Source organism: Echinops telfairi, unplaced genomic scaffold (assembly GCF_000313985.2).
Source record: "Echinops telfairi isolate 266 unplaced genomic scaffold, ASM31398v2 ScPeMD7_1;HRSCAF=3_0, whole genome shotgun sequence".
In the NCBI taxonomy this organism is placed as follows: Eukaryota; Metazoa; Chordata; class Mammalia; order Afrosoricida; family Tenrecidae; genus Echinops; species Echinops telfairi.
In genome coordinates, this window is record NW_022103896.1 from 58,695,395 (window position 1) to 58,710,548 (window position 15,154).

Sequence of the window (15,154 nt, forward strand, 5' to 3'; positions counted from 1 at the left end):
GAGGAGACCTTTGGTCATGGAGACAACTCGTCCTGTAGACTAGCTACTTCACTGTGTCCGGGGCACCTCTTTCTCTTTTGCACCAGATGAATGGAGACCAATGGTTGGACATTAAATAGTCAATTGCAAGCTTTTAAGACTCCCGGGCACCACTCACTCAGTTAGGGTATAAAACATAAACTGTAGAAACTATTGTATGCTCCTTGACTCAGTTGTCATACATATATGATACATGCACACACACACACACACATCACAGCTTTAAAGAAAACATGGGGGGAAGGGAGACAGCGGTCGGTGTGAGATATGAAAGTAATAATAATTTACAATCTATCAAGGGGCCCTGATGGTGGGGGAAGGGAGGAGGGATAAAAAGAGGAGCTGATACCAAGGGCTGAATAGAAAGTAAGTGTCTAGAAAAGAATGAAGGCGACATATGTACAAACATGCCTGATGCAAATCAATGTATGGATTATAACGAGTTTTAAGAGCCCCCAATAAAATGATCTTTTAATTAAAAAGTTTCAAAAATAACTTCAACATAAAAGAAAAGTTCTTGGAAAAATGGCATTAAAAGAGTGTGGAATGTTTCATGAACTTTTTGAAACTCCCTTATGTTTAAGGTGTGTGTTTGTGTATACATACCTAGGTATGTGTGTGTGCAGTTGTTATTCCTAGGGTATTCTAGCCAACACTCAAAACCAAATTCATGGACATTGGGTGGATTCTGACCCCTGGGACCATATAGGACAGAGTAGAACTGCCCCTGTAAGTCTGTCTGTGTGGCTTTGCCATGATTCTCTTTCAGACCCAGCAACCAGTTGGTCTGGGGATTGGAGATTCGGTCACTTCCTCTTCAGTCCTTTTGAGGTCCTTTTGAATCAATCTGTTAAAGAAGGTTTTTGTGGTTTGCTGTTGTTTGAAAACATTAGAACATCTTCCTGAGTTTGGAATTCAGGATTCTCAGAGTTAATTTTGCCAATGTATTCCCCATTCTCTTCTCCCTCGTCTTCTCTGCGTGTACTCTGCCTTCCAGTCAAATCAGCATAATCGCAGTTATGCAAACCTGCACTGCTCTTTGCCTCTTTGTGAGCTTGTTCGGTTGTTCCTTTCTCCTGCAAGACTGGCTGCTTCGCCATCCTCGTCAGCATCGCCTGGCATCACCTAATCCTAACCATCTTCTGTGAGAACTCCATTGCTTCCTGTCTTTGGATATGAATGTCCGAACCATCTGTGCCTTTGACGGCATCCTCCTCACCCCACTTCACACCATGTCCGCACAGGATTATTATGGCCATACACTGTAAACGTCCGCAGGTCTGGGACCAGGAAAGACATTGCACAGTGGCCAAAAAGAAGGACTTTGAATCACACTGAGCCAGTCCTAACCTTGATTATGTGTTCTTCCACAGGTTATATAACTTCCACACTGTCGTTTTCCTATCACAATAGGGATTAATAATAGTAACTCTTCCTGGGGCAGCTGTGAGGATCAAATGAGATAATGCATGCAAAGGGCTGGGAATATAATGAGTACACGGTAATGAGCTATGGTTATTATTATGTCCAGGTTCTCTCTATTTCCTGATGGCTAATGTAAGAAGTGTTTAATAGTGCTGGTAAAATCTAGACTTCATTTCTTGGAGAGTTATTTACCCCTACTTAAAGACAGGTTGCTCTACCTGTAACAGCTATGTACAAAAAAGTTATAAAATTGGTTTTACAATAATAAATGGAAACCATTAACATTTTCCAATTGAACAAGGCATGCAAAGATTTTTTTATGTCGTTTTGTTGCTGTTAAACAGTGGGAGCAAACTAACTTCATGGAATATAGCAAGAGAGTCTGCATGAGCACGCCACCACGGGCGAGGGGGCTGTTTACACAGAACCAGTGTTTTCCCCAGCCCATCTCCCATTGGCCCATTGGCGACTTAGTAAAAAATAAAGGGAAAAAAGATACAGTTTGCCTATGCACATACACCAGTTACTTTATGTACAATAAAGGAATGGGGAGAGGGAAAATGAAAGAATAGAGGCAACTGTACTGTAGTAGTCAGGATGTGATAGAACCAAATGGTGGTTTTCTGATGGAGAATGGATACTTGTTGGTAGGAACAGAGTTCTGGAGGCACAGAGCAGGCTCCCTTTGAGAAGACACCTCCTGTCTGCTGCTGGAGCACATCGACTGTATCTTCATCCTCCATGGCCAACTGTGCAGGTGTGTCTGTTTCATCGATTGGCTGGCTGCCTGACAAATCTGAATCTGATCTGTCTCACTGACAAACTCTTGTTCACAATAGTCTTTCAATAGTTTACTAAGTGGCATTACCCCTTCATCTTAAACTACACTGCAGAACCATCCTGCTCCGCCACCTTCAAATGAATATGATCGTTCCCGGTCTTGATGCCTTCCTTGGGTTTCTCTTCAGCCATGGCGAGTACTGAGGCTCCTGTGTTGCAGCTTCATAAGTGACATACCAGGTCCTCGGCATGAGCATATGCACCACCAGGAGCATGAGAAGAAACAGGTGCAGTACATGTATTTTCTTAATGACGGTTGCACTTTGCATGTAACGCTTGATTATGACTCCAGGAAATGACTTGTACCCCAATCACATTCCCAGAGAATACTCAACTAGCCTACAATTGCATTCCCTGCAATCTCCATTAGAATTTGCCTTTGACTCGGCTCCTTGTTTGGACATGATTGCTGATTCTTCACACTTTCCTCCAAAACACTCACAGCCATTGATGCAATTCTGACTCATTCACAGTGATATGACTTTTTGTTCTGGGTCTTTGATGCCTGATACCTGATCCCATCGACACCTCATGATCACACAGGTTGGTGTGCTTAATGCATGTGGACTTTGTTGCTCCTTAGCTAGATGGCTGCCTGTTTGTCTTCAAGCCTTTAAGACCCCAGACGCTATATCTTTTGATAGCCAGGCCCATCAGCTTTCTTCTCCACATTTGCTTATGTACCCACTTTGTCTTCAGCGATTGTGTCGGGACGGTGAGCATCACAGAATGCCAGGTTAGTAGAACGAAGTGTTCTTGTGTTGAGACAGGACTTGAGTAGAGGCCCAATGTCTGTCTACTACCTTGATACTTAACATATAAATATATGTACATAGATATATTTACCTATCATTATATATAAATACATTTATATATGTACATTCCTAAATTTAGACCTCTATAAAATGCCCTTTGCCCCCTAGTTCTTTCTTCTATTTCCTTTTACTTTCCTCTTGTTCAGTCCTCATTTGGGTTTCAGTAATTCCTCTCGGTTACATTGCCCTTGATCAAGCCCTACCAGGCATCCTACACCCACCCTTCTCACCATAGATTTTAGATCACTTGTTCCCTTTCCCTAGGTTTGTTGATCCCCACTTCCTTTCCCCACCTCCCCTCTCCCATATACCCCCCTGAAGTGCTGGTCCCATTGTTTTCTCCTCCAGATTGTTTATCCCACCTATCTTATCTAGATAGACATGCAGAGACAATAATAAGCACAAAAATGAGGCAGAGCAAAACAAAACAACAAAAGAAAGCCAAAAACCAAACAACAACAAAAAGACGACAAGCAAACAAACAAGAAAAGCCTATAAATAGTTCCAGGTCTGTTTGTTGACCTTTAGATGTGTTTTCTGGTCCAGTCCGATGGGGTGCCATGCCCTGACCCCAAAGTTCATTTTTGTATTCCCCGGGGACTTCATTGCTTTGCATCCTTGCTGCTCTATTGCATGCCCTTAGAGTTTCCCCCAGTGTGGTGGGGTCAGATTGGGCGCAATTCGTGCACTGTGCCTCTAGTGTTGTCCCTTGTAGCGCTATTGGGTCAGTGAGGGACATCTTATCTGGTGGTGGGGCCGGCCCTATGGTCCTCTCTGTGCATTGGGTGCTCTGAGCAGGAGTATCATCCTCGGGGCTTGGTGGCCCAGGATGTGCTCCACTCTCTCTCCTTTCCTCTTTGTTTACTCCTATGTGCTCTGGTTAGATATGCCCCTCTCCCTGAGCTATAGTGTTAATGCTGTCCTCTGAAGTGAACTCTTCTGGGAGGGTTGGGGAGTGTCCAGCTCTCTATGGGCTCCCTGCTTCATGCTGGTATACAGCTGTAACTCTTTATGTAACTCTATGCTCTGTTTCTCCCATAGAGTGAATGGTGGTTTGAACTGCGGAACTTGTGTTTAGCAGACCAACATATAACCACTAAGCCACCAAGACTCTAAGCTCGTTTCTAGAGCAGCTGTTTCTGACCTGGAGAGTGCAAAGTCCTAGCTTTGCTCATTTTTATAGCTATTTTAATAAGACTTCATAGTAAAAGAAAACCTCTACTTCCAAACAGGGTCATAGGTCCAGGGATAAGAAGCTATAAGACTTCAACGTACCTTTCTTGTGGGACAGAGTAAATTCCATAACTACAATTAAAATAGTGATATTAGCCTTAAATAATTATACCTTCTTGTTTAAAGGCCCTGCTTATGTTAAAACTATTTTTAAAATCTTTGTGTGGTTTGTGTGTGTGTGTATATTTTGTTGTAACTCTTCCAGAAGCCCCTGGTCTCAATCTTTTTTATAATTAAAAAGTGATCAATCTAATTACCATATTTTAATCTGGTTTTGATGTTTTGGTCACATATATAAATTATATGTACTTAAATGTTAATATGTATAAATTTGGGAAAAGAAGAAATAATACCATTATACTTTGATTATATTATATTTGTATTATATATTATATCTTGATGCATACATAGACTACATAGCAGAATAACGAGAAGTTATAATAAAAATAATTCTTGAGTTTAGTAAAGTGATGCAAATAAACTCTATTAGTGTTCACCCTCTGGTTATAAAGTATAATTTAGTAAGGAAAAACTATTAACAGCTTAGCAATATAACCAGTAGTACTACTAATAATAAATATATGGTATAACAGTATAGGAATTTTAAAAAGTTATGGATACATAAAAAGATTAATAAGAGATGATATACCCTCTTTTCTTTTAAATCATGTAAAAATGTTCTTTCATGAGTTTATTTTCAGGTTGAGGGTAATTTTTTCCCCTGGGACTATTTTTACATTTATTTATATAATAAAATTCTGATCAAAAGTCCAATAGGATATGAGGGATGCAGATGAGAGGAAGAGATAAGACTGGGAGTTTAAAGGAATCCAAGATTTATTAAGAATTATACAGAGCAAATCCACCTCGCCAGGCATTCCATAAAACTGCTGGCCTGGACTTTTAAAATATGTCACATCAATGGGTGCATAAGCAAATGTGGTGAAGACAGCTGATGGTGCCCGGCTATCAAAAGATATAGTGTCTGGGGTCTTAAAGGCTTGCAGGTAAACAAGCAGGCATCTAGCTGAGAAGCAACAAAGTCCACATGGAAGAAGCACACCAGCCTGTGTGATCATGAGGTGTCAAAGGGATCAGGTATCAGGCATCAAAGAACAAAAGAATCATATCATTGTGAATGAGGCAGGGTGCAGATTGGGGAACCAAATCCCATCTGTAGGCAACTGGACATCCCCTTACAGAAGGGTGGCAGGGAGGAGACGTCAGTCAGGGTGCAGTGTAGCAACAATGAAACATACAACTTTCCTCTAGTTCCTAAATGCTTCCTCCCCCTCTCTGCCCCACTACCATGATCCCAATTCTACCTTGCAAGTCTGGCTAGACCAGAGGATATACACTGGTACAGATAGGAACTGGAAACAGGGAATCCAGGACAGATAAACCCCTCAGGACCAGTGGTGAGAGTATCTACATATAACCTCCTTCCTGGGGGACGGACAGTGGAGAAGTGGGTGAAGGGAGATGACGGGTGGTGTAAGATATGACAAAATAATAATTTATAAATTATCAAGGGTTCATGGGGGAGGGGAGGGGGTGCAAGGAAGGAGAGGAAAAATGAGGAGCTGATACCAAGGGCTCAAGTAGAAAGCAAATGTTTTGAGAATGATGTGGGAAACAAATGTTAAAAAGTGCTTGACACGATGGATGTGTGCATTGTGATAAGAGTAGTACGAACCCCCAATAAAATGATTTTTTTTAAAAAAGAGACAACAATCTGTGGACTTCTCACATCAGCAATCATGATGGACAGCTGGCAAGAAAAACATCACGGGGAAAATTATGAGCAAAAGTAAAAACAGACTAACACGGAAAAATTATATCTATCAAGCAGAATATATACAGTAGTGGGAAACGAGGTCAAAGTAACTGCAGGATGCGGGTGGGGATGCCCTCTGGATTGCAATAGTTGTGTGGAGGTACCATCGAAGCAGTTTAGACTCGCAGCTAACTCACGTGCAGCAGAAGGAAACCATCAGGTCCTGCATCAGCCTCACACTTGTTCTATGTTTGAGGCCCTGCTGCAGCCGGCGTGTCAGTCTATTTCTAAGAGGGCTTTCTTCTTCTTTACTGCCCTCCTCTTAACTGAGCATGGTGTCCTCCTCTAGAGACTTGTCTCTCCTGATAACATAACCAAAGTCCATGAGACAGAGTCCGTACATGAGAGCGGTCTCGCCGTCCTTGTCTCGAAGGAGCATTCTAGACATACTTCTTCTGAGACAGATTTGGTTGGTGTTTGTGCAGTCCGTGGAACTTTCAGTATTCTTCCACAACACAACATAGTTCAAATGCATAGGCACTTCTTAGGCCTTCTTTATTCAAGGTCCAACTTTCACTTGCATAGGGGACCATTGAAAACACCATGATTTTGGTCAGGCACATTTTAGTCCTCAAATAACATCCTTGCTTTTCAACAGTTTAAAAATGCCGACTGCAAGAGGTATACCCAATGCAAAAGCATCATTTGACCTTGTGAATACTACTTCCATGCATACTGATTATGAATCCAAAAAAAGCAGAAATCCTTGAAAAAGTCAATATTTTCTTTGTTCATCATGGTTTTACTATTTGTCTCATTGTGAGGATTGTTATTTTCTTCACATTGAGTTGTAATCCATACTAAAGGCTGCATTACTTGATCTTCATATGTAAATATTTGAAGTGCTCCTCACTTTCAGCAAGCATGACTGTGTTATCTGTATATTGCATGTTGTTAATAATAACCCTTTCTCCAAACCTGAAGCTGCATCCTTCTTCATATACTCCAGACTCTGTGATCAGCATACAGATCAGATTAGTACAATGGTGAGTGGCCAGAACGCTGATGTACACCTCTCCTGATTTTAAACCCTGCAGTCTGCCTTTGTTCTGTTCACAGAACCAACTCTTGATCTGTGTACGCATTCCACATGAGTACACTGAACTTTCTGGAATCCATAGTGAATTAGGATTCAAACGTCTAATGCCTTGGCATAGTCAATAAAAGAAAAGAAAAGAAATAGAGAGAGAAAGTCAATTGCTCAAAGTTATAAACTAGACCAATAAAAAGTAGAACTAGTGGAAAAAAAGCATAAAAAGGGAAAAAATGAGCGGGAAGGAGAGAGAAAAGGGCAACCTACATTCTAATTAAGAAAATTAACTCTACGAGGTAGTTAATTATGGCTACGAAATACCAGAATCTGTAGTGCCTGTTTTATTATATGTAGGTATTTGTGTGTGTACATGTGCATACATGTGTTTATGAAATTAAGTTAAAAAGTATTACCACATAAACAATCTCAAAATAAAAAATAATATGTAAAGCTTTTGTTTCTTGATATATCCTCCATGCAGGCCTAATCCCTTCAGAAGGCAATGGTGGATCTAAGCATTCCCCAAATGACCCTATGCTCTCTGATTTACAACACATCCAAACGGCACCTTTGGCATCCTTGAAGGATTCAAATCATGATCCTTTATTTGTTTGTTTGTTTGTCTTTCTCGTGTCATGCAATTAAATCATTCCATCGTATGAAGAGCTGTGAAATCATCAGCACAATCAATTTCACAATATGTTCTCCTCAGCCTCGGACTCGTTATTTGCTCCCCATTTCCCTCCAAACGTCTCCTACCACTCCCCTAGGTAATTACTCACCTAGTTACTGTCCTATAGATTTGCCTATTCTGGATTTGCTATACAGACCATCATACAAAACACAAATATGAAGAAAAAAAAAACAAGCACACAATGACTGGTGAAAACAGAAAAACCTCAATGGAAAAGAAAGCGGAACATATTAAAAACTGGGATTTTTAAATGGCCCAAAGGAAAATCAAGTGATAAGGTATGATGTTGTAACATAACGGCGTTACAATGCTCTGATAGCAAGGCTGTCCACATCCTTGGACTACAGTCAGAAGGGAATTCACTGGAGGCTTCATCCATGCAGGAACATGCTCCTTTTAAATGTTCTTCAAGTTTGGGCAGCACAGAAGGAGCCTGAAAGGTAAGATCAGCGTTTTAGGATGAATGCGGTCAGGTTATCCAATGCAGTTTCCCAAAGACAGCCCTACAACCTACAGAGAACGAGCTGGCAGATTGTCATGATGGAGAATGCTCCTTGGTGCCGCAACCCTGGCCTTGCTGGGGGGGTGGGGGGCGGACTGGGGAGGCTGGTGCAGAGGAACTGCTACCCTCATGCACTGTTGACAAACTGAGAAAGTTGCACACCAGTTAGGTAACAGTGTGAAATATCTTATTATGAGTCATAAAAGTCATCTTTATTAGGCTGGTCCTCTATAGAAGCAAAACTAGTGACGCTTGTATGTATCTGTATCTCGAGAAGAGATTTTTATCAAGAAATGGCTCACACCATTGTACAACTGGCTCAGTCCGCTCCAGTTCAAGCTGGAGGTAAGTTGCAGGTTCTCCAGACTTATGTCGCTGTAGGGGCTGACAAAAACAGGGAGGTGAAGCAGGAAGACCACAGACTGGTGGGCACAGAGCTGAATAAATCCCAGAGCAGTCAAATGAATCCCAGGCTTGTGTTCGCGGATGGGTCCTGGGAGCAGCAGGCACTGTAAGGCAAGGGTGATGGACCAGAGGCAAGATGTAAATCCACCCAGAGACGTCAACTAGCTTCCAACGCTGTACGTAGGCCACACCCTCCATGGAATCGACCTCCCTCAATTCCATCAAGGCCATGACCAGATTGAGGTCAACTCTCCTCACAGCTGCTTGACTGCTTCACAGGAGGCCCATCACACAGTTGACCACACTATGTTAGACCTCATCATGGGAGAATCCTGCCCATCCACGCTGACATAAAATCCAACTATACCCCCTCGATTCAGTCATTCTTTGGGGACTCTAGCACAAGTACATAAACCAGAAGAGAGGGTGGGGTAAAAACTGTGTGTTAAAAACCATGTCTCTCGTACCAAGATTTACAAAAAGTAAAACATTAACAACTGAGCTAAAGGGCTAGTGAGGGTGGACTTTCCTAATGAGTTCAGGTACCATCCCAAGAAATAGCAGGCAGCGCTTACACACAATGATTATAAAAATTAAACGGAAAAGTGACGCTTTAGAAAAATAGAAAAACTGTTTGTGTATTACAAACAGTATTTTTAAAGCCAAGTGTATGAGCAGTATCATTAAGATATTCATCTGTCTTGCCAAAGTTTTCACCCTTTGTTATATCTTTTTTTTCCTCCTAGAAAAATACCAACCCAGTGCTGTTTCCCATCTACAGCAATGTTTATTTGCGTAGTGAAGCAAACTTTTAACACTTGTCCTTCTATTGTAGAATTGTCCAGAAAGGTAGCTATTCTGTTGTAATTATTTGGAATGTTCCCCATTTCCCCTCTCTCAGCTTTACTGCATCTTAAGTAAATAAAGAAGGGGATAGGAAAATAAGGCAAACTATTCTCAATAAATGACATATTTTTGGAATATTCAACTCAATGATGGCTACAGGTATAAAATTTAAATTACCATAGATTTGGCACCACCTATATATAGTCTGTACCTATGTACCAGAAAATTCTATACACACAGAAAAGTAACAGTAAGAGTATCTCTGTAATTTATTTTCTGTTCAAATGCATTGCAATGCTTCTCAGATTGTGCTGTGATAAGTGCCACAAAGGATGGCCACTAGGATGGCTCCATCATTAGCATTCATGCTTTTACCCAACTCTAAGTGGAAAAGTTGGTATTCTAATTTGACAGCTATTATATGTCATGTAAATAGAGAATGAAACAAAAATCACAAAACCCATAATCTTCCTTACACACGCTATCGGCAACTTCTCCGCAGTTGAGCTGAGCTAGAATTTAGTTTTTATAAGCAAGATAGTGGGTGCTCCATAATTATTGCAAGAATGTCAGCTGATTTGCTGGGAGTCAGTGATTTATTTTCTTAATCTGTAAGGTGACACCCTAGTTTTTAAAAATAGCTGAGTGGGAAACGTCTGCTTCTAGGAAAATCGAGTGAATGTACTTGTCCCTCTCTACGTAGTGCAACTAAAAATGCCAGATGTTGAAATTAAGCAAACTGTGTAAAAAGTGACAGACTGGACAAAGAGCGTGGTACCCAAAGAATGACACAGTGCTCAATCCCCGGGGTTTTCTTTTGCCTTGCAATTTCTACAGACTAGCAATCAATGCCCGTGGAAGCAGCAGTCCAGAGAATCAAACATACATTGCCTTGGGTAAATCTGCTGCACAAGACCTCCTTAAGAGTATGGAAATGCAAGGATTTTACCTTGAGGACTAATGTGCTCCTGACTCAAGCCATGGTATTTTCAAAATCACCTCATGCTTGTGGCAGTTGGACATTGAATAAGGAAGACCAAAGAAGAATAGGTGCACTTTGAATTATGGTGCTATCAAAGAATATTGACAGTACCATGGAGTGTCGAAAGGACAAACAAATCTGTCTTGGAAGCGAGTACAGCCTAGAGTGCTCCTTAGTGGCAAGGATGATAGGACTTCATCTCATGTATTTTGGATATCAGGAGAGACCGCCCCCTGGAGAAGGGCATCGTGCTTGCTGTGATAATTAGGTTTTCGGTGCTAATGGCTCCCATAGAACCATGTGGGTAGTTTAGCCTGTCAATCAGGTTGCAGCTTGATTGGAGGGTGATGAGATAAATGGCTTGCTGGAGGCTGGCCCTGCTCTCTCTCCCTTTCACTCTCATGTTGACGAGGCACCTGGAGCCTCTCTTGGACCTGTGAAAGTCCTGGAGACGCGTCCACTGCCACTAGATTCACAAGATTTTCCACCCACTGGCCTGTGATCTCCCTGCACTTTGCATCATCACATGTACTGTGTGAGTCTGAAGAGTGATTTATGGACTAGTATTGGCCTTTGGGCTAGTATCAGATTTATGGACTTGATCTGAACTGGACTGGGATGTTTTAATAGACAATTACCATGTATACTCGAGTATAAGCTCACCCGAATATCAGCCAAGGCACCTACTTTTACCACAAAAACTGCATTAAAAACGTGCTGAAAAACTCGGCTTATACATGAGGATATACGGTATTCTTGGATAAGAAGTTCTTTCTTATCAATACTAGTGTCCCTGGATTTGTTTCTCTAGCCAGTCCAGCCTAGCACACTTGGTAAAGCAGAGAGGCAGTGGAAGAGAAGAAGGCCCTTAGTGATAGAGATTTGACACCATGGCTGCAACAGTGGGCTCTCAAGCAAAGGCACAACTGTGAGAACAGCCAGGACTGGGCAGTGGTTCATCCTCTTGCCCGTAGGGCCGCTATGGGTTGGAATCGGCTTGATGTCACTTAACAAACACAAGAAGAAGCAAGAAAATCATAGACACTGGAGATTAAAATGCCATATCATTACAACTGCCCAAATGTGTTGGTCCAGGTAGACTAGAGAAACAAATTCATAAACACACATATATATTAGCAATTGAACATTGAGAAAACATCCCTGATCAGTCCAAGGCCTTAAGTCTGATATTAGCCCATATGTCTGATACCAATCTATAGTGTCCTCTTCAGACTCTTGAAACACATGCAATGAAGCCACATGCAGACGACAATCACAAGCCAGTGGGTAGAAAGTCTTTGGGTCCAGTGGCGTTGTAGGCATCTCAGCATTGGCAGGGGTCTCTTCTGGCTTCTCCGGCTTCCAAGGTCTGGCTGCGTCCATGAGGCTTGTCTTCTGCAATGTCTCCCAGGGAGTAGCAGAGAGGAGTGTCTTATGCCTTCAAGGTGAAAGTACCAGATTTCCCAGAATTCTCAGAAGACCATGCCCACACAGACGTCTCATTGGCTATCTCCAGAGTGACAACCTAGACTCTACCCCTACACTCTTAATCCTTAAATTGACACCAGATTAGGTGATTGCCACACCAAAGTAGGGAAATACTCAAATATTAAAGTAGCAAATCATGCATAGGATTTCTATGCTGAAACAGTACTAGCCTGATGAAATAAATTAAAGATGATATAAATTAATGGGCAGATGCATGCATTCAAGTACTAGAAGCCTCAACAAAGTAATGATGTTCTATCATTCTGTTTACTACAATCCCTATCAAAATTTGAGCAAGGTTTCTTAATAGGTCTAAGTAAGATGATTCTAAAATTTATATGGAAAGATGAAAATGCTAAAGTAGCTCAAACACTGTTGAAAAAGAATGAAGTGGAAGGAAGGAATTTCAAGACTTACTATATAGCTGTAACAATCTGCACTATTGAGAGGAAGGAGAGTGTGGAGGGAGACACACACAAATCATTGAAATTACATAGAAAACCCAGGAACAGACACATACGAATATGCTGCACTGATTTTTGACAAAGGCATAAAAGCACTTTGGTGTAAGACAGACAACCTTTTGAACATGGTGCTGACGGTATTGGACGTCCACAGGCACAAACAATAACAATAACTTCAGTGTAATTCTCACAACCCTTACCTAAAACTTAGAGACTCGTGAGCCCAAATGTAAAATGCCCACATACGAATCTACAAAAAATATTTGGTATTTAGATCTAGGCAAAAGGGTCTCAGGAGTGTCACTAAAGTACAAACCCTACCAGGAAAACCTGACTTAAAAAAAACAAAACTAATTTGCATTGGAGAAAGAAAGAAAAAAGACCCTTGTAATATCTGTTGCATTTCCATCCATTCACCATGAGAAATGTGAAAGGGAAATTGGGGAAACAATTCCATTTATAGTAGCATCTAAGAGAATAAAACACCTAGGATCAATTTTAACCATGGGCATAGAAGGCTTAAACAATGAAAATTGCAAAATAATGCCCCCAAGGGACTGCCCTGGCTGTCTAGTGGTTACGAGTTGAGCTGCTGTGGCAAGGTCAGCAGTTCAAAACTACCAGCATCTCTGAGGAGAAGGAGGAGGAGGAGGCTCTCTACTCCCATAAGATGTTAATCTTGGAAACTCATAGAGGGAGTTCTATCACCTATGGGGTCTCTGCATTGGAATCAGGTGCAGGGAGAGTCGTGCGGTAAAGGAGATGCAATGGTGCAGTAGAGTATGTGGTGGGCTGCCAGCCATACGGCAGCAGTTCCAATCTGCCAGCTGCTCTGTGGCAGAAACACGGGGTGCTCTGCTCTCATAAATCTGGACAGTCTCTGAACCCCTAGAGAACAGTTCTACTTTGTAGGGTCACTCTGAATCAGATTGACTTGGTGGCGGTTGGCTTGCTGTGGTTGGGTGGGGCAGTACACTTGTATGTGGTCTTTCTAGCCATAGTCTAATAATGCCCACAAAATGACTGACAGGAAGAGTGCACATTTATTGACTTATGTCCCACGGAGTGGATGGATTGGGTTGTGGTCTTTTCAGAAGGGCTGTGACTTGAAGTTGGCAAGGAGTGGACTTAATGTCAGCGCCAATCCCACAGAGGTTCTGGGGGACCTCACTGCCGTCAAGATGCATCAAGAGCTGGCTGCATCCTTTGGATCTGGGATCCCTGCATGCAGAGCTCCTAGATCCAGAAAAGAAGAGTCAAAATACTGAAAATGACAGGAGACGAGAGAAAGCCACAGTGACCTTGTGGACCCTTGCATGAGAGACCATGGAGTGAGAGCTTTAGGCAGTAGATTTGCCCACAGAGCTAACAGTTGTAACACTGACCCATGCACTGTGTGCTTCATTCAAGGGTGGTTTTGGAGGATCCTGGGCAGGGGTCTTCCTATAGCAGAGCCGAGCTCAAAGAGTTGTAAGAGATCTGGGGGTACCACATACAAGGAGCTGCATGCCTATGACCCCTGGACATTGTGAACCTGGGTAACAAACAATAAGAAACCCCTACAAGCCTGGGCAGCTCGGTGGGCACCAGCAACAGTAGCGGAGGTTTGCGAGATCCAGTGTAGGGGTTTTCCTGTCAGTGAGGCAAGGCTTAGTGCAGAGCCATAGAGGCCACCCTGTAATCGGATGGTAACCAGAGAGAATGGTGATATGAACACGACCTCTGACCTGAACCACAGGGCAGCACCTGCCTCGTAACATAAGAATGGACACGGAATAATTTAGTGGAGCGTAAACATTTCCCCTATGAGAATCTGTTACCATTGTTTATTGTTTGCTTTCTAAAATTATAATTACGTTTATCATTTTGCCAATACTGTGTAAGTGTCATGCGTATCCAGCTTAATCACAAATGAATGTAGCACCCATGGGACAGTTGATACCAGTGAATGTGTGTCTTATTCTTAGCAGTCTTATGGCTCCTTGGAAGTTCAAGGCACAGCCTGTCTACATGTGTAATGAAGACAAACAAGCAGTGCATACAAAGATGTAAATAAACAAAAAGGTTCCATGAATCTGGAAATTTGAAGAAGTAATATTACTAAGGTGTCAATGCTACCCATCGTTGATCTCAATCAAAATCACAGAAATGGAAAACCAATCCTCAACTTTATATGAAATGACAAGAGGCTCTAAATAGCTAAAGCAATGTTAAAACAGAAGAACCAATCAGGGGACATACTCCTCCTGATCTCAAAGCATACATATAGCTCTGGTGATCAAAACAGCTGAGTGCTCAGTTAACCACAGACAGGTCGACCAGTGGAATAGAATTGAGAGTCTATAAACAGATTCACAGAACTATGGTCAACTGATTTTTCTCGAGATGGTTTTGTGCCTTCCATGAGGAAAGCAGTCTTCAATAAATCCCCAAAGGTTATCTACTATATGACTCCATTTATGTAACAGTCTTGAAATTGCAAAATTATGGAAACAGAACAGATTTGTAGTTGCTTAGGGGTTAAGGCCACCACTTGCCTGTCATATGCTGT

The 15,154-nt window shown here is 41.9% G+C and overlaps 1 protein-coding gene and 1 pseudogene across 1 annotated transcript in view; one reads left to right on the forward strand and one right to left on the reverse strand.

Moving 5' to 3' along the window:
* ZNF704 (zinc finger protein 704) overlaps positions 1-15,154 on the forward strand; it is a 209,980-nt gene that overhangs the window by 67,270 nt on the left and 127,556 nt on the right. The window lies entirely within an intron of this gene.
* LOC115868199 lies at positions 1,161-2,436 on the reverse strand (annotated as a pseudogene).